At 39.8% G+C, this 18915-nt stretch overlaps 1 long non-coding RNA gene across 1 annotated transcript; it reads right to left on the bottom strand.

Annotated features, from left to right (window-relative positions):
• Nucleotides 1-1494: 1494 nt before the first annotated feature.
• LOC139673717 (uncharacterized) lies at nucleotides 1495-4330 on the bottom strand. The gene is made up of 3 exons (XR_011698185.1): nucleotides 4259-4330; nucleotides 3982-4174; nucleotides 1495-1630 (listed from the first exon to the last, which is right to left on the bottom strand). It is a non-coding gene; the product is annotated as an uncharacterized lncRNA (long non-coding RNA).
• Between the last annotated feature and the right edge of the window lie 14585 nt (nucleotides 4331-18915).

Genomic DNA, 18915 nt, shown 5'->3' with positions numbered 1-18915 from the left:
TTCAAACTCATGAACATTTCTGGGCTCTGCTGGATTTGACTGAGACCCTTTTTGATACTCTCCACAGGCCACAGGGAGCACATTTCATACATCACTCTTGTAAATTAATTATGTTAACAGATGAAGGGTGGAATCGTATCAAAGAGTGTGCACCGTACCTCTCAAATCACCTGAGCTGAAAGACTCTTTTCTTACACAAAACAGGGTCTCTTTCTGAGGAAGCCCGAGGCAAATCCCACATGACTGCTGGGGGCACATCCCACCAGCTTCCCTATTCTTTACAGTGGTGAAGAAGATGTGGCAACTCTGCCACACTGGGAACACCCACTAGAGTCACTCATACCCTGCAGCTTCTGGTCCTATTGTCAGTGTTAGTGCTGTCATTCTGTGCTTCTCCTTCCTTCCTACTCCCTTTTCTCTGCCTCTACCACCAATCAGCATGTGCCAGACCACAGCATTCCTTCCAAAACCCTTTCAAATGTTACTCACCTTGTAACAAACAGGCCTGCGGTGGTCACCAAATGGCTGCACTGATCTTTGTACCCCCATGGCCAGGCCAACACAACAGATGCTCAGTGTGCTGAATGTGTGAGACTGCATCTGGCCAGCCCAACTCCACAAACATCAGCGTTTAGCACATGCAATTACTGTTTTAAAGGCAACTCCATAACATATCTCCTGAAATTACCTTTTCCAGATACAAGTTTCCTTAATAATATGTACCATTTCAAGTGTACTTTCTTTTCCAGCAAGATTCCTTCAAAATCTTCCCCTGTAACAGGATATTTACTTTTTCTGCATGCAAAGGAAACAAAGCAGAAAGGGTAAGAAAGCTGGTATAACTAAGAAAACAAGTAAGAATAGTGTAGCACAATTTATCTTCTTTGAAAGGAAGAAGTCTCAAGAGAGAGTTAATTTTTGGGCAGTGGTGACTATTTCGCTTTTCCTCCTAAGGCCTTGGTCACATTGCAAGAGAATTTTACAAAATGAAAAAGAATCTTTAGTTGAACTTTAACCACAGGGCATCAAACTACAAGCTGAAGGAAATGGATAAGTCACATGACAACACTGCCAGTTCTTTTTGCAAAAGACCTGCAGCATCTCCTTGCAAATGAGATGTCAATCCTGTAATTAGTAGTTCAGTCAGTATTAATTGTGTGTGTGTTACTTCCCATCAATCACTGTCGTTTCCATGTAGTCAGGATGTTTTAGAGAACCTCATTTGTAAACAATGTGCAAAAGTTTAATCCACTTTAAATTAACATTGTCAGACAGCACATAACCTTCAGTGAATACAGATAACTGTGTGCAATTGTATTTCAGCTCCAAAGTGGGGAAAGGGAATGTTTGAGCTATTTTTTCTATAAATAGACTTTTAAAATCTTCATAAGTCATAAGGGAAATACAAGTATGCATTAAAGGCCATTAGTCCACATATAAAAAACATTGTAACCAACCTGTAACATGTACTTGCTTGTCAAGAGTAACACAAAACTGAAAGAGTCAGGAGAGAGTCAAAGGCACAACCTATTCCAGCAATTCATATTTTATGAAGCAATACCTATTCTTGATTTAAGATGTGTCCAGTGAGAAATAATCCATGGCTTCCCTGGCAAATGGGATTCCAAACCTTAAAAAAAAAAATCCCTTGGTTCTCAATTTGTCAAACAACAGACCTTTCTTTATTTTCATCTGATAGATTTCAGAAAGCCCTCCATAGTAAAATTATATTTGTCATAAAATATGAGAACATATAAATTATATTTCTCATATAATGACTACTGAAGCCATCCTTTCACCTTAAATTTGATAGATTAAGTAGATTGAGCTCCTGGAACTCTTCCTCTTTAATAACATTTATTTCCTATGTTTTAATTATTACACGGGCTCTTCTTGTTGGTGATCAAAAACCTTGCGGAATTGTGAACATTAGTCTTGCACTGGGAGACCTCTGCAAGTGCCAAATAAAACAAACCTTCTATTTAATATTCTCAGGATTGCATTAAAATCTTTGCTGCAAATTGCATTCTTTCTCTCCTACACCATAACCACTTCTGACTCAAAATTATTTGCTCATCCACTGCTTGTGAGCTCCCTAGATCCTGTGCTTCATATGGGCAGTCGATTCTTTATTTATGCTACTCACTGTGAGATTCACAAACACCAAAGCGCAACAGCCATCAGAAGAATTTTCATGTGTCCAAAAGAACATCATGAAATGAAATGAATCACAAACTGTGACTCTGTCTTTAGTCTGTCTCCTCTGGAGAGCTCAGCCCAGACCACAAACTGGAACTCTTGTGTGAAGCTGCCAAAAATGCAAATTCCAAACTGGCTACCAGTTTTCCTTTCACTTAAAACCAAACTTAGTCTAAAAACTATATACATTGTACAGCTTAGGCACAGTTTGCTGTTTTCAGGTCAACTATCTGTTTAAAAGTCTATCTCTTTTATAATGGATTATTTTTGTAACAGAAGGTATCTGTGTATAAAAGTTGTCAGAAACAGAGGGGTACCTTTTCACCTGTGGTATCATTTTTTAATACCTTATGACTTTTTCTTAGCTCCAGTTTGGAACTCACAAGCCATCAGGTCAGGAATGCTGCCTAGAAATATTCACACCTCATTGGCTTCAGAGTCGAATTGATGCACCTCACTGGTGCTCCAAACCCGGGGACTTTCACTATAGCATATTTTCTTTCCAAAACCCAGTAGATATGCAAAGAGCACAAGCTGTGCTGTATCTGCCTAAAGTCTAAAGGCTGTACAGTGTTCATGCACACCATTGCCATTATGGCTTGTAGGCAGGTGTCCACACAGAGGAGACCACACACCCCAAGGGCTTCGGGGTTTAAAATCTTTCACCAAGGCCCTGAACTCTGAATTCTTTATGTGCACATACAATGTTCTCTTGATTGAATAGCTAGTAGGTACAAAGGAAAAGGACATGAATTTTAGATTAGGACACATATCAAAGCATGTGGGGCAAAGTTAGAATAAAGATGCCCTGACTATGCTCACAAAACCAAAATGAAGATTCGAACTGGGATGGCTGCACTGAAACTCCCCAGCTCCCACCAAGTCTGATGACTTTTTCTGTTCCTTGCATCTGGAATACATGTGTGTTTCACACCAGCACAAGTGATTTGTGCCATTTCTCCAAAGGGGCTGCTCTTTGCAGCATGAACAGTCTTCCCAATCATGCACATAGCTCATGGGTGAAAAAGGGAAAGGAAGAGTCTTCTACCAAAGGATACAAACTATCCACACTGATATCTTAAGTTATATTCCCATAAATTCTAGAATGAAAGATACAGAAATCAAACTTCGTATGACATGAGTAAAGGTTTTACTCACCTTCCCAGCTAGCGGATAGGAACATAATTATTTTACTTATATCTTCTGTATTCTGACATGCATTTATATTTTACACTGGTTTTTATTGTCACCTATAAATAACTAATGATTTAGCTTTAAAACACTCTTATAAGTTTTGAAACCTATTTAAAAATATGGATGAAATAATGGAGGAGATGGCTGTACTGAAGAATAAAATTGAAAAGGCTAACAAATGTTTGATGTTTAGGGGACTTACAGACAGTAGTCATGGGAAGAAACAGAATTTATCAGCTCAGCCATTTACAGTGCTTATTCTTTGCACTGGAGGTACTACTGCAAAACAAAAGGGCCCCAAGCAAGCCCAAGTCAATGTTGTTCCAGATTCTGGAATCATTGTTTGGGAAGATACTTAACAATGTTGTTAGCTTTCAGCATGATTAATCTTATTACTTTCAATGGAACTATTGACATGCTTCAATTAGGCTCCCTGGCGTATGCTTACCAAAAGCAAAAGGGAAAAAAAAATCACTGCCATACACAGCATCAATTGTTCACAAAACTCATTAAACTAGTATATTACTGTTACAGCTCCCACAACTGGTTGCCTCAAAGAGCAATACACAACACAGCAATCTCACCCACCTCAGCTTTAAGTAACCTATCATCGCTCCTTTTATTTTTTGCAGAAGTTTCTTTGTCCACTCTGACTGGATTCCTTTCATACACCCTTTTTCTCACATTGGCTTCCTTCACTTAGAGGGTGGATCTCCACTGAGAATTAGCCTTCTGGTGGTTCAGATGGAGCAGGAGACATTTCACAGTGACAGAGGACAGCCTGTTCAGAAAAGACATTATTTATTAACTGCTCAGCATACAGCACCTTTAGGTCCCTAGGTCAGAACAGACAAGCAAAGAGGACCTTAATTTTTCTTCTCCTGAAGAACAGTTTGTGATTTATTCTCTCAGTGTGCTTGTCCATCAACTCAGGGCTGCATTTCATGTTGCTCCTGTAGACATTGCTCATGTCCTTCACCCCTCATGAGCAAATATCCTATCATGGTGTGGCTGTTTCACCTTCATGGTAACACTGCTCATTTTAAGATGGTTCTTGGAAGTTTACTTGAATATGCCTTTCTGTCCCATGGCTCAAGAGAGAAATTACTCCCTTTGGTCCTATTGATGCACAATGCAAAAGTAAATGAGTAACGGCATCAGTATGCAGGCATTGACTGTTTCCTCCACAGCTGGCATTTCCCCTTGCAGTAATTCCCACCTCTTTGAAAATATTACAGTAAAATTCTGTCCTTCTGACATTCTGGGCATGTGAAAGGAGTCAAGACTTTACACGGATTTGTTCCCTTCACCCTCCCTTATTGATGTCCAGCCATGAGTATATGTCACCAAGTGAAAAGTCTGGGGCACACCTGGGTTTTGCTCTGGTTTGCCAGGATGCACCAGCAGAACTATGACATCACCTCTGATAACATTTCCATGTTTCCACCTTATGCTCCAGAATTAGAAAAGCAGTTTCTGGTTTTTGTAAGTTAGAACGTGCTAGTCCACCAGCGACAAAAATGCTGTCACCAAATTGCTCATCTCAGAAGGGAATGTTAGAAATCCACCAGGCAAATTATTCCTTGAGTTCAGAGTAATTCCACTCTGCTCCAAGTGTAAAGACAGCTTTCCAAGAAACTAGAGGCCTCACCTAGAACACAATAAAGTGGACAATAAGCTATGAAAATGTCCTGGGAATTTGTATCTGCTACTCTACATCGGAGCTGTGATATTAATACTCCAGTCTCACACGTGCCATTGAGCAGCACTCCACGCTGCTTTGCAACATCTCTGCTTCAACAGCCTTGTCTGTGTGAGCTGATGTTGACACAGGAGCCAACAAAACACTCCTTTAAAAGCAGAGGTTTGTGATTAGTTTTTGTATCCAGTTGCACACACAAACACAATAACAGATGGAAGATTACCAAAGAGTGGAAGAGAATGAATTTTCCATGCCATTATCTTTCAGAGATGAGGAGCACAAAACAACCTATTCTATTACCCGTCTGGCACAACAGGCTTCTGTCTCTGGGCCAGATGTGATCTGTTTTTAAAGGAAAGTGGAAATCTAATTAGGACGGGCTGTGGAGAGACTGACCTTACCCTCATCTGAGTTTTCATTAAAGTAGCTATCTAAAGCACTTGGTATGTTGTAGGCTGCAGCTGTCAGCTTCGAGAGCTGCTTCTGAAAGCCCTAAAGAAGAATTAATTGCAAGGTAATGATTGCAGCAGTGCGGATAGCGCAGCTTACAGTTCCATTACAAGAATAACCTTTTAATTACCAACAGTTAAAAGAGGCCATTCCTATGGACATTTGGTCAAATTCTAGGACTTCTTAAGTTCCCAGAATTCCCATTAATTTCAAAGGACCTTTCCAGGATTTATCACCCCTCAGGATTTCACACAGTCATGATAATTGAATTTTTTAAACCAATACTTTCTTCTGGAGTTTCAGACATCCAGCCAGACCTGCTGTCAGACACTTGATAAGGTCATTTGCTATGTTTTTTTAAAGTGTATTTGCTCTTTAAAATTGTTTACTTTAAACAGTTTCCAGGTTTTTATTTACAAACATATCATTTTTAAGGACATCAATATATCTCATCTGCTGGTTTAGCCCTTCAGGATGCAAAATTACTCAAAAGGATGTCACAAAAAAGAACTGAGTACAGAGTATTTGCCAGCTCATCTCCTCTCCCAATTAAATTCATAGCCTTAAGAATCCAGACTTTTCCCTTGATCTGACAGGTAGCAGAACAAAGCACTTGTTTTTAGGTGTTGTCTGTCATGTTTCATCTGAGGAAGACATTTACATAGTTCAGCAATGCCAAGAACACAGGCTCCCAAATTCACATACAAAATGGAAGCATCCATTAATCACCGATTAACTAGGCAGCCATCCAGAAGAGCAGCTTGTTCTGAGAGCTTGATACCAACTGCACATCCATCAATAGATTTCTAATATATCTGAGAACATTTTATAGTTCTAAAAATTCCAGCAGCAGAAATGTCAGGAGACTGCAATAATGAATAATTATTTGTTATTACCGCCAATGAGTTAATATACTAATGGATATCTACTTTATTCTCCACTTGTAAGATAACTGATTGTTAATGCATGTTTTTTATGTGGGAACATTACTCAAACTCCAAAACCTGACATTACTCTTAACGAGGAGATTCTGGTACTTTGCTGAGTAGAAACACTGTTGTAGAACAAGTGCTACCTGTTGTTTTCTTGCAGCACTGCAGTTCTGCAGGGAGCTGAGTTAAAGGCCAGTGTCTCTTCATTGCTGAGCTTCTAAACTCAGATGTACGCTGTAACTGATGCAGAAACATAAGAACATGCAACAGGAATTGAGGTTTTCAATTTTCCACACAACATGACTCAAAAGAGATGGAATGATTGCCATTGTCGCTGTAAGACCTTTAGCATTGAGGGCACTAGGCCAGAATGAAGGTAGCCGAGTCTAACCAAGAAACACAAGATTGTCCACATAGGTGCAACTGGTGTAACACTTTTGCCAGATGTATAGGGATATTCACCCTTTTAACAGGTCTTTGGCTTCATTTGTCACCAAACCTTTTTTGGACAAATCAAGCCACTGACATTGATAAAGGTTTCTAAGACTGGCTCTTCCCTGCTGCCTATTGGTAGCTACGAGCACAAAATGTTCACCAGAAATTTGCCCTCCGTCTCTTCACTGGGTAAAAGATGGGTTGAGTCCACCCCCTGTCAGTTTGCAGATGACACCAAGCTGGGCAGGAGGGTTGATCTGTGACCTTATTATTCTCTACAACCACATGAAAAGAGGTTGCAGTAAGATGAGTATTGGTCTCTTCTCCCAAGTAACAAGTGATAGGATGAGAGGAAACTGTCTTGAGTTGCACCAGGGGAGGTTTAGGTTGAATATTTGGAAAAATTTCTTCACCTAAAGGGTTATCAAGCATTGGAAAAGATTGCCCAGGGAGATGGTGGAGTCACCACACCCAGAGATATTTAAAGGTCACGTATATGTGGCACTTGAGGACATGGTTTAGTGGTGGACTTAACAGCATCCAGTTGAACTTGATGATCTTAAAGGTCTTTCCCAACCTAAACAATTCTATTAATCTGTGAGAGTTGTCTCCAGTGTTAGCCTCAAAGTATTCCTTTTGATAACTCATGCCTTTTTCCATATCCATAAACCAACAGCTGTTTGCACCTTTATGTGTTACAACATTTTCATGTGCTACATTCTCCTGCATTGATGCTGCATACTCTTCACTGTCAGCACCCTGAGTACTAAACTTCAACTACTTGAAATACAAAAAAGTAACATTTGTGTCTCAAGGCCATTGTAAGTCCTTCCAGACAGCCACCAATCCAGCCAGCCTGGCTCCTTTGACTAAGGCAATACAGGATCCCAGTTTGGTCTAGTGAAACACCTCGCAAAGACCATACAAGAGTTCTATAAACAAATGAAACAAATGAAAGACTTAACACATACAAGCTAGTCTAGCACAGCCAACACCTGGAATTCTAAGGACATAATATTTCACTTGGGTGGAAATTTTCTCCCTTAGTAAGAAGTGATAAGGAATATTACATGGTCTGCCTCTTGATGGAAAAATGCAGAAAACTTGTGTTTGCTGTTTTGTTAACAAACATGTGGCATTAGTGCATGACTACAGGTATGGTTAGATATGAACTGCTGTTTAGCTCTCCCCCAGGAATAGGCCAGTGGACAGGAAAGGGAAAACACTGGAGCCTTAGCTTCATCCTCCCGTCACACAGAGTGGCACAGGAATGTCCTAAATTTGCTGCTGCTACAGGCCAGGAATTAATGGGTCATGCACAGTGCAGCTCTTCAGAGAACACGCAGCCTATGTAGTCCAGCTTGAGGATCACACAATACCTGCATCACACACCAGCCTCGCAGGACAATCCAGCCCCTCCAATAGTGAGGAAAAACAACTTTTCTTCTCCAGTTAGTGACAAAAGATATTCTAACTGACACCAAAATAAACCAGTATGTTTTTCAGCCCTGCTGAAATCACAGACAGCTCTGCAAGGGCATCTTTGCTCATCTTCAAAGCTTTTCAGAAACACTGATTAATCTTCATGTTCCTCCCGTGGGCTGGAAAGTATTATTACCTGCCAATTAAAACCATCACAGAAACAGAGGCACAGAGAAGCTGCAACAGCACAGCTCAGGTGTTCTGAGCTAGTAAGACTGCCCACGCATTCTTCAGCTAGAGAACATTCTGCTTCATTTGAAGTTCTGTGGCTTTTTCCTTTGTTTTACTAAGAGCCAGCACAATTGGTATCAAGATGAGGTTCTTGCTCTTCCTGTCTACCCAACACAGTATATAGTAATAAATAGGTAAGAAGATTCAGGTCTTAAGTGACATTTTGAGCATCAGCTCTGTTTTGCCATTTTTTAAAACTCACAAATAAAAGTTGTCTGGCTGAACATCAAAGTGAAGCTCAGCTGGGCCTTGTCTAGAAACACAGCGAATCCATTGCAGTTCAGTAATAAAGAATAAAAGAAGAAATGGAGCATGCTCACCTCTGAAAATTATATCCATAAAGATGCCCTAACAATCTGCTTCCTGCACTAAAGGGCTTTGTCTGACTCCTTCCCACCTTCCACAGAGATAATTCCAAATGCATTGTGACAATTCAAAGTGCATCAGTACTGAGGAAGTACGTGAGAATCCTTAAGCATTTCCTGGCCGCTATATGTGGAAAGGTAAAAAAGGAAGATCACTGTGTGTAATTCCCAGTTCTGATAATCTCTGGTCTGTCAGGCTAACCTGCTGTTCTGAGAGAGACAGTTGCTAATACACACACATGTGAAATCTTACCTGCCATTTATAAGGGAAGGAGGGGGACAGGGAGAAGGGAATAAATTTTCACTGGTCTGTCCTGAATCCCAGGCCTTGAACAGATGGGAAAAAAATTTGCAAGTAGAAGCCAATTTTGTCTGCCTAAACTACAAATTCTGCCTCACAGCAAGAAGAAAAAGGTTGAAACTCACCTTTGTCTGGCTTACAGATGTTCATTCAGAACTTCCACCACAGGCACAACTCCTTCCAAAGGAGGTTGTGAAAAGACACCTGAGACTGTTGGAGGGCACAAAAGAACAATTGTGCTTTATCATATTGTCCCAAACAGACAGCAGAGTGATCACTTTTTCACGGCATACACTTCTCTTCAACAAGTAGATGTTCAAGCTGTCTAAACCAGAATTACTATCTTCCCAATTATGAAGGTGAGACCCTTCATGATCACGAAGCTTAGGGCCAGGCTTGCTTTCACCCGGTGTGATCAGAGATAATAGTAACAATCACTGAAGGGAAACACACAGAAAACCTTGTCCTTAATCTAATCATGAATTTATTTTCCAAATGCTTTTTTAAAATACCAACAATTAGGTTGAAAACCTGTAGTCTGAAGACATTTGAGCGTCCATGGACTATTTTTCATGTCTGCAAGACGTGCCACTGAAGAAAACAAGCTTATGCCAATAAGATTTAACCAATTAGGACTCAGATCATCACTGAAAATTGTTAAGGGGTATGTAGACAAAAAAAATTCAAAAGTATTGTTTTAGGTGAGTTTTGCCAAATAATGCTGTTAGATACACAAATCCCTGTATTTAAAGGTATATCAGGTCTTACCATTTCATGCCAAAATAAACTTTTAAGTTGCTTGCTTTGTCACCACAACTTTCTCTGCTGTATTTTAATATCCAAATGAATGTGGAATGCATGGAAGATTCAGGTATCATAAACTATTTCACACACCACTGAAAAATTAAATGTATGATATATAATGGAAGCAGATGGATGGAAGGCTCCAACACTTACTTGAACACACACAGCTGAGCTGTATCCTGTGAAGGATCTGAAAGTTTCCTGAGTTGAAGGTGGTGGGAGGCAGTACCATCCTCAAGAGCTTCACATCACTTACCAACCAGCACTGACTGCACAGGATACACAGCATCCATAGTTAAAACTCAGGCATCAAGTAGATCTCTACCACCTAAAAATTGCTTTGGCATGATCTTATTTCCAGCTTCTACCATTCTACAGAGGAAAAAATATTGTACATTCCATTCATTTTTACTTCCAGTGTGTGTGCTCTCTGTATCCTGTATAGTTTGGGATATGTGTAGCTTGAACTTCACATCAGTCATTAAATCCCTTCATGGCACCAGTCCTTGATGGATTCAAACTGGGGTCCCTCATACCTGCCAGCTCTCCTGGAAAGTTGGAGTTCCAAGGACATCCCTACATCCTGAGGCATTCCTGCAGAGTCTACCCAGTACAGAACTCACACATTGATAAAAACATTGGAACTATGACCTAAGTCTTAAAGAAAGTATTTCTCCCTTTCTTTTGCACAGTTAGATACCCAGTCACTGGCCAGGCACAGCCCTAAGTCTGCTTTCTACTGTGCCTCAGCAATTTGTGGTCTGGTCTTAAAATCAGCTAGAAAATAAATGTATTTGAAACTGCACAGGCAGAACTGGAACAATTCCATCAAGAGTTGTTGAAGGAGGAAGTTTCACAGGGCTTTCTGCATCTATCAGATTCGGACAAATGGAAAACAATAAAGTGTAAAACCAAAAGGATTTAGCATAAACTGTAATCTATATTTTAAAATAGAGTTCACAGTAGCTCATCTTCAGCCTTAACGGAAAGGCTTGTATTCACTGTGCAAAGAATGCTGCCCCAGATGGAATTTGTGGTATTGCTTAGTTCTTGCAGAGTAAAATCTACTAAACAGTGGCACCACTGCACTTATTTTTATGATTACTGTAACAATGATGATGTTTTTACAGAGGTGCAGCATGAAAAGACATAATATTAGACTATCTTCTCAACATTTTTACCCAATTACTACACTAGCTAGAGTCTGTGGGCTTTCTGTCTCAAGTCACAAATTGTAAAATGATGTTCTCCTGTTTGATTTTCTCATTTTCCTTCCCTGCATTTTTTAAGGTGGAGATAGATTCAAATATTTACGTTATATATGTTATAGGCCACTAAAATGATAAACTTTTAAACAACAGAAGCCAGGATGGTCTGAGAATCTGCAAATCAAACTTACAACTTAGATTTCAGTGCTTATCAGTCTTATCTTGAGCATCTAACTAGTCAGAACAATCAACGTTTACAGCATGATAATGACTAGAAAAAAAGAGCATTACTTGGTGATCCTCTCCGTTTGTTAACTAGTAAATGGACTGTTTAATTGATTGGTGGGGGGGGTTATTGCACTAAGGTCACAATCAAGATGAGCATTGCCCTTAGAAGCTATGTAGTACATTAACACCTCACAGAAGACAGTCCTCACTCTCCTTAATTAGCAAAACCAGGCACAGTGCAGAAAACACAAGAAATTTACTGAAGCCAAACAGCAGACATAGAACTAAAAAGATCCCAAGACTCCTGGATTCTCATTCATCACTGTGGCTTCTGGAGTATGAGGTGTTCAAGGTACTTTTCTGTGACAAAAAACTACCACTTCCAATCCCAGTACTAACATTGATCAGTAAAAACAAACAAAGAAACAAACCAACAAAAGTCTACCTTCTAGAAATAAACTCTGAAAATGCATTGGGAAAATCTAGCAATATTTACCCACAAGCAGCCAAAGTAAATGATTTATTTAGTTCAGTCTGCAGCAAGATTCTGTTGGCTTTTTCTGCATAATAGCTTGTGCAGCTACAACAACACGAAGTGGAATGTGAGTAGCCTATGTAAGTGTAGGCTAATTTATTGCTGAGAAATGTGTGCTCTGTTTACTATGAATTCCATGCTTTCCTTTGGATTGCCAAATGCTTTCCTTCTCAGAGGGCTGTTTTGTTTGATGCTGCTCTTTTGTTTGGTTAACAGGCACGCTCTCATCCTGTTTCTGTTGATAACAGTGATAGATCACAGCGTAATTCATGGATAAATACACGGTGAAGTTTGCAGACCTGTCCCAGGATGCCACAATGTAGAGATGCCAAAAGTTTTACCACATAATTACTTTGAATGCTACTGGAATCCTAAGAACACATTTCAAGCAAAATGAAAAGCCAAAAACAGAAAAGAAAAAAAAAAAGAAAGAAAGGAGTTACAACAGATAACTGGAGAGGGAGACAGGCTGACAGAGGTTTAAGGGCTGCTCTGAATGTCGAGTCTTGCAGGAAAGGAGGGACAGTCATTGTCAGCAGGTCTGGAGTGGTAAACTCCCCAGTGTTTACCTAGACCCACTGACTTTTATTTTCTTGTTATTTCTTTCTCATTCCTGAGTGGATGTAATTCTGCTGGGCAAAAGAACCTTTATAGTATCTGCGGTGAGTGTGATGGGAGTAAAGCCTTTGAGGGTGTACAAGACTTTGCATGTCATTTATCTCAAACTATCAGAGCTAAAGAATCTTACTTACCTCAGAGGGATAGTGAAAAGGAATCAGTAGAAACACTTTTCAGTAAATGTGACCTCCTACTGTGCATTTTCAGTTATCGGCATCAGAATTTCTCTTTTAAACAAGAAAATGGTACAAAAAATATTCCTGATAGAGTCTTATAGGAACAAGAATATTAATTACAGTCTTATAGGAACAAGAATATTAATTACCAACACATTTTTGCCCTGGCATAGCAGAGCATACAGTCACAACAGCCATGTTGTATAGTTACCATGTTTTAATTGTTTCCTCGTGCTATTGCCACAAATTGGTTCTTCTGCTCCTTTTCCCTTTGCCTCATCCTGTAATTACCATCTCATCTTTACTTTGACAAATCATTACTCAAAATATCAGGAGAGAACTCTTCTATCTCCTGCTAAATATCTAAACGACTGGCTCTGACCATACTTGAAACTTTGAAAAGAACATTAGAACTGAAACTTTCCAAGATATTTCATTTTAGGTACATTGACTGCAGTCACTTCCCTAAAACATATATTAACTCTGGGGCAGCTTATTGTGTTTACTGAAGGCTTTTAATTGATTCCATTTGATTTTTAACATTGCTTAGTTCTAAAGTGCTGCAAGCTACTGTCTTCATTAACAGGCTTACTGGACTAAATTCAAAAGCTTATTGGGATAATATTTAGCAAATAACTACTTGTTTATGCTGTTTATCCTCCCCTGATCTTGGACTCTGCTACATTAATACCTCTTATCAGCTATGGAGTATTTTAGAGTAGGCAGAAATGGCCATCAAGGGCCTCAAATACCACACAAGGTGCACCCACACAACTGAGCAAGGTATTCAGGGAGAGAAGGCCCAGAGTTCATGTTGCTGCCATCTATCCCAGCTGCAGGACCAAGTGCCCCATTGCATCTCACCTCTCAGCCATGCAGGCTGGACACTGCACACCTGAGTGCACACCGTGTCTGGGCACCGAATGCTGCTCAGCCCCACGGTCACCTGGGCACGCCAGGGGGCAACTGGAGACACAACTTCAGTCTCAGTTCTACCAGGCATGAAACCCCTTTGGGCACACCACTGGCACAGCTGAGAGCACATCCCAGTGTCAATGCAATGCTGAGATATCCCCTTCACCCCAAGCTGCTGATGTGGATGTACTTGTAGACTGCACATACTCTCAGGTGTGCACTCAGTCTGTGTAAACCCTCCTTCCAAAAAACCTGTGCAATGCAGAGAATCATTACATTATTTGTTAGCTCCACATTGAAAACAGAGGTACTAAGTGGGATTACCCTCAAAAATTCTGCAGGAGTGTCTGGTTTCTTCAATACCAAACACAAACATGCCTCAGTTAGGATCAAAATATAAAGAAACACAGGTTCATTGAGGAGGGGAGGTGGGACACTAATTTACCTTTCTTCTGACTAGTTTTTGGACCAACACTTACAAATTTGGGATTCTGTAAGGAATTTTATAAGAGTTTAGTGCATTAGGAACATTATCTTATCTAAAGGTTTATCAGATCACTGAGGTTTACCAATCATATTCTTTCAGTCTGTGCTGACTCAGCTGACTTTCAGAATCACTTGTAGAAAATAGAAAGAATACGTTTTGCCTATATACATATTTATATATATATATATATACACACACACTTGTATGAACACACAAGCACCTATTATCAAATGTTCTTTACCTTCTACCAGAAATTTTTAAAAAATAAATAAAAATCAGGCTTTGTGTATAGCGTTACAAATGTTAGCCCATGGTTAGTGTGTTAGGTTGAGCTGGTAAAATGGCAACTGCCCCACACAGAGAGAGAATATCCACCTCCCTCACCAAGAGAAGAGGAGGGAGGGGAAAAAAAAGAAGAGGAGGAAAAAACCACAAAACCCTGAAGTGACAAGCTTCTTATAGTATAAAAAAAGAAAGACAATTAAAAACAGAATATGATATAGTACATACATATATAAATGTAAGAAAAAACAAACTAACAACAATAACTACCAAGTCACCCAACCAAATAATACAGATTCCAACCACCCAAACCCCACAAAACCTCCCAAAAACTCTTCCACAGGAAACTCCCAGCAAGAGAGGAGAAAAATTAACAAGCAAATGTTCCCCTCCCCGGATAATACAACGGGGATGGTGGCAAGGCCCAGTCTCGGCAGGGCGTCCTCACAGGGCTGGGGCAAAGAGTAAAAGAGACAAAGCTCCACCTCCCTCTCCTTTTATACCTCTTGATGATGTCAGATGATATGAAATACCTCTTTGGTTGCTTAAGTCAGGTGATGCTTGTCCCTTCTGATCTACGTCACATCCTCTGGGCCTGCTGAATTGAGGCCTAGCTGAGGCCTGGCTGAAACTAAAGCCCAAACTACCACAATTAGTTATTTCTTTAAGCAACCTGTATCTTTATATTTGGATACACACACTAATTCACTGTTGTCTCCAGTTCACTTTGTTTTTTAAGCCCCAGAACAGTAAGATATCTCCTTGGTACCTCAAAAGGCTTAAACTGGGACCTTCAGAAAGATGTTTATATCCAGGACCTGGAATTTTAGCTCAGCTCCTCTTGAACTAACAAAGTCATAGCAAGCAGATCACCACAGACATTCACTGCCAAGAGACTGAGCACCTTGTAAGAACATCAGACTGTGAAAGATGGGCTAGTTAATACTTGACCTTTGAGAATCTGACCCTTTGGTCAGAACAGGTTGCTGCAGTGGAGGGCTTTCCAGAGTGTCCCATTGGGACACTGTACATGAGCTGCACCAAAAGCTGTACCCTGCCTCAGTATCCATAGCCTGCCTCAACAGCCTCCTGCTCTCTCCTGGGACTGCCCAGGAGCTCTGGGAAAGAAGAAAACCAAGATCTCAAAAGAGGGTGGTGGGTTAAAAGCTCATGTACCTCTTCTTCCTCCTGTTGACCATTCTCCACAGTCACAACAATCGGGAGATCACATTTATCTACAGAAACCCTGCTGGAATAGGGTCTTACAAAGTTCACCAGTCAACAACTGAGAACACATTGGATTTTAATTGTAACATGCCCAACAGAACCCTTACACACACTTGTCTTCCACCTAATGCAAACTGAAAGTTTCAGACATATCACAGTTGATCCATATATTGTTATCCTCATCCACATAAGGGCAACAACAGCTTCAGAGTTCATCAAAACTTAAACTCATTTTTTCCTCATTTTAATTCTAAATCTTTTTTCAAAAACAGCAGGCATTTCAAAACATATGAACTTACCTGTGATGTAAAATTATTCAATCATTTTCTGTGTGTCCAGCATGTGGTACCTGAAAAGGGCACAGTTTTCAGATCCTGGGATTAATACTGAGATCACATTACTCAAAACTTAAAATACCTGTTTTGGAACCCAGTGATGGAGTGATGGGAAGATATTACTTGAGGCTGGTGCACATCTGTAAGAAAAGATGCAATAATCCAAGTTATTATTTCTGTTACAAATATATCCAGTTCTACTCTTTTCACTGCTGTGATAGCTCAAAGAATACCAGATCAGAACTTCTTGAAAAACATCTCTGTACTCCTAGTAAGAAGTAGCAGCAAATACACACTTCTGCCATTGCAGGGAAGACAAGGCAATGGATCATGGATAAATGGTCTGGAATCAATGTCAAGAAGTCATCTAGACCACCTCTCTGCCTGAAGGCAAGGTCAGCCATGCAGAAGCCTCTTCTGGCATTCTGGAACACCAGTATTGAATGCCACTGGTTTAACACCTATAACTTTAACCATCAGCAACTGTCAAAGACTATAGGCCTTAATTTTTACCTATTTAACAAACTGCCTCTGAGGTTCAAAATGAACATCTACTGAAAGTGAAATCAAATACCCTCATTGAAAATGTCACGCCAAGTTTATGGGCCAAACTGTGATTTTAGTCAAAATTAACTCCAGTAGAGTTGTCGTGGGTAAGTGCTGGTTACTGAGTATCAGAATATATTCCAGCAGTTTGGGTTAAATCTCCACTTCAAATGCCATGGCATATGCACCAGTACGTGCAGTGTACCGTGTGGGTTTCCTAACACATTCTCACTCTGCACACCAGCCTGTCACACAAAACCCATGGAAAACACACTTGCACAACCTCTGCTCTATTTTGCAAGCATTTACAGCTCCATAAGAAAACAAGTGAAAAGTATAGAAGTACTAGAGCAAATTACTGTTCTATAAGATACATGACATTGTTTAAATTTGTTATGACTGGTGTTTAATTTTGTCTGTGACTTTTACTTTTTATGGGTCAGGAAAAACCCCTGCCTTTGATCTCTGCAAAAATCAAAATAACTCACTCAAAGCACATGGATTTTTTTGGTTCTCAGCTTGCAAATTTCTGCTTTATAATTTTGTCATTGTCACTGAACTAGAAACGTAATGGAAAATGTAAAATTACATAATTATAGCATTAATTCTCCGAGCACACTTCAAAGTAATATCCACCTTTTTTTTCAGAGGCCATTCTGTGATCATGGGCTATGAATGTGTCCATTCTGAACACCTGAGGTTTTAGCTTAAGCACAGTGCAAGAAATAACATTTCTGGTTTTCTTTTAATATTCCTGAATGACAGGTTCTTGAGCAAAGGGCCAGATGCTGCCTGCCAGCCTCTGCTCTGCACAGCTGTCTTTCATTGCTAGACTGACAACATGAATTTACATGAGCAGCCAGTGATTACTAAACCCCTTCTGTGTAACAGTTTTCTGTGCCAGAAGCAAACCCATTACACTTACAAACTAGTGGCCTTTCAATGCTGTTCCAGGACACTGCCATATAGACATACACCTGTGATACAAGACAAACCTTAGCATGAAAAACAACTTTTCTATAATAAAAGGGACACAAGCAGAAACACACTTCGCATGTTACACTATTCTGCTCTATTTTTATTACTTCCATATATGCATACTGATTTTTAGTGAACGTTTTTCTTGTAAGAGTAATAAATACCTCTGACACACTAGAGAAGTCTTTTATTCTTATGAACAATGTAATTTATATATACTCATTGACAAACAAGAAAAACAGAATGTGGTGCACAATTAGTTACAGATTATGTGAGGATGCTCCGTGCGTACCATTGGGATTGAACAACAGAGCTCACAAAGAAAAAACAGCAAATCTTTCTCCATGCTGTGATAATGGAGATCAGTAGACATACAGATTGTATATCCAGACAACGGAATAACTAACACACACACACAAAATGAAGACATGGAATTACTTGATCAAATTTAGATTAAATTCTTGCTTATTTATCAAAGGGAGCAGTGAGATCTCTGATGCAGTATTCTTTCCCAATGACAATGATGATTTCTAGGTGACTCTGGGTTTCCAGCACACAAGAACTGACAATAACAAGCATACAGTGCCAGTGTCATCAGTTGTGTTTCAAAACATATGGCATATTGTTATGCTGCCATTCGGAAAGTTTTATACCTTTGGGCAGGTTTAACTGTTGAGGAACAGCTGGTGCCTTTTAAAAGTTAAGATCCTTTTAAATTAAATATCCTGGGTAAACCAACAAGAGGTAGAATCAAAATCTGGCCTCAAATTGTAACACTGTGAAATACGATCACTGAATAGGACCTACATCACAAAAAATGTCATTTATGTCACAAAAAGGCTCCTGCATTCTTAAAGTGATGCTTCAGATTTGGTTCAAGAAATGTACCAGAGAATACCTTTTATGTCATTTTGCAAGTTGCTAAATACCTACTTTATGATAATTTGCCCTGCAGTGGAAGGATACAATGAAAGAAGCTGAAAAGCCAGGACCTTTACACAGACTTCCATGCACAATATGAGATGTGGAAACAGTAGTGCTAAATCAGCCAGCAGGTTGAATGAGATGTGCTTGTACATCCATTTGTCGAGGCAGAATGCTTTGCCATTCTGCCACTGCTCTCTGCTGGCACGAGTATGGCAGAGCAGCTCCTGGACGTGTCTTCCTTTGGCTCCTGCAGTGTGTTCTGCTTACCGAGGCTCTTTGGTTTTAATTTACCATATGTCTTTGCTTTAGGAGCTGCTCTAGCTTTTTTACCATCTCTCTTTGCTTTAGGAGCTGCTCT

Source organism: Pithys albifrons, chromosome 6, assembly GCF_047495875.1.
Source record: "Pithys albifrons albifrons isolate INPA30051 chromosome 6, PitAlb_v1, whole genome shotgun sequence".
Taxonomy (NCBI): domain Eukaryota; kingdom Metazoa; phylum Chordata; class Aves; order Passeriformes; family Thamnophilidae; genus Pithys; species Pithys albifrons.
Note: the sequence above shows the minus strand (reverse complement) of the source record. Positions and strands in the feature narration are given on the sequence as shown.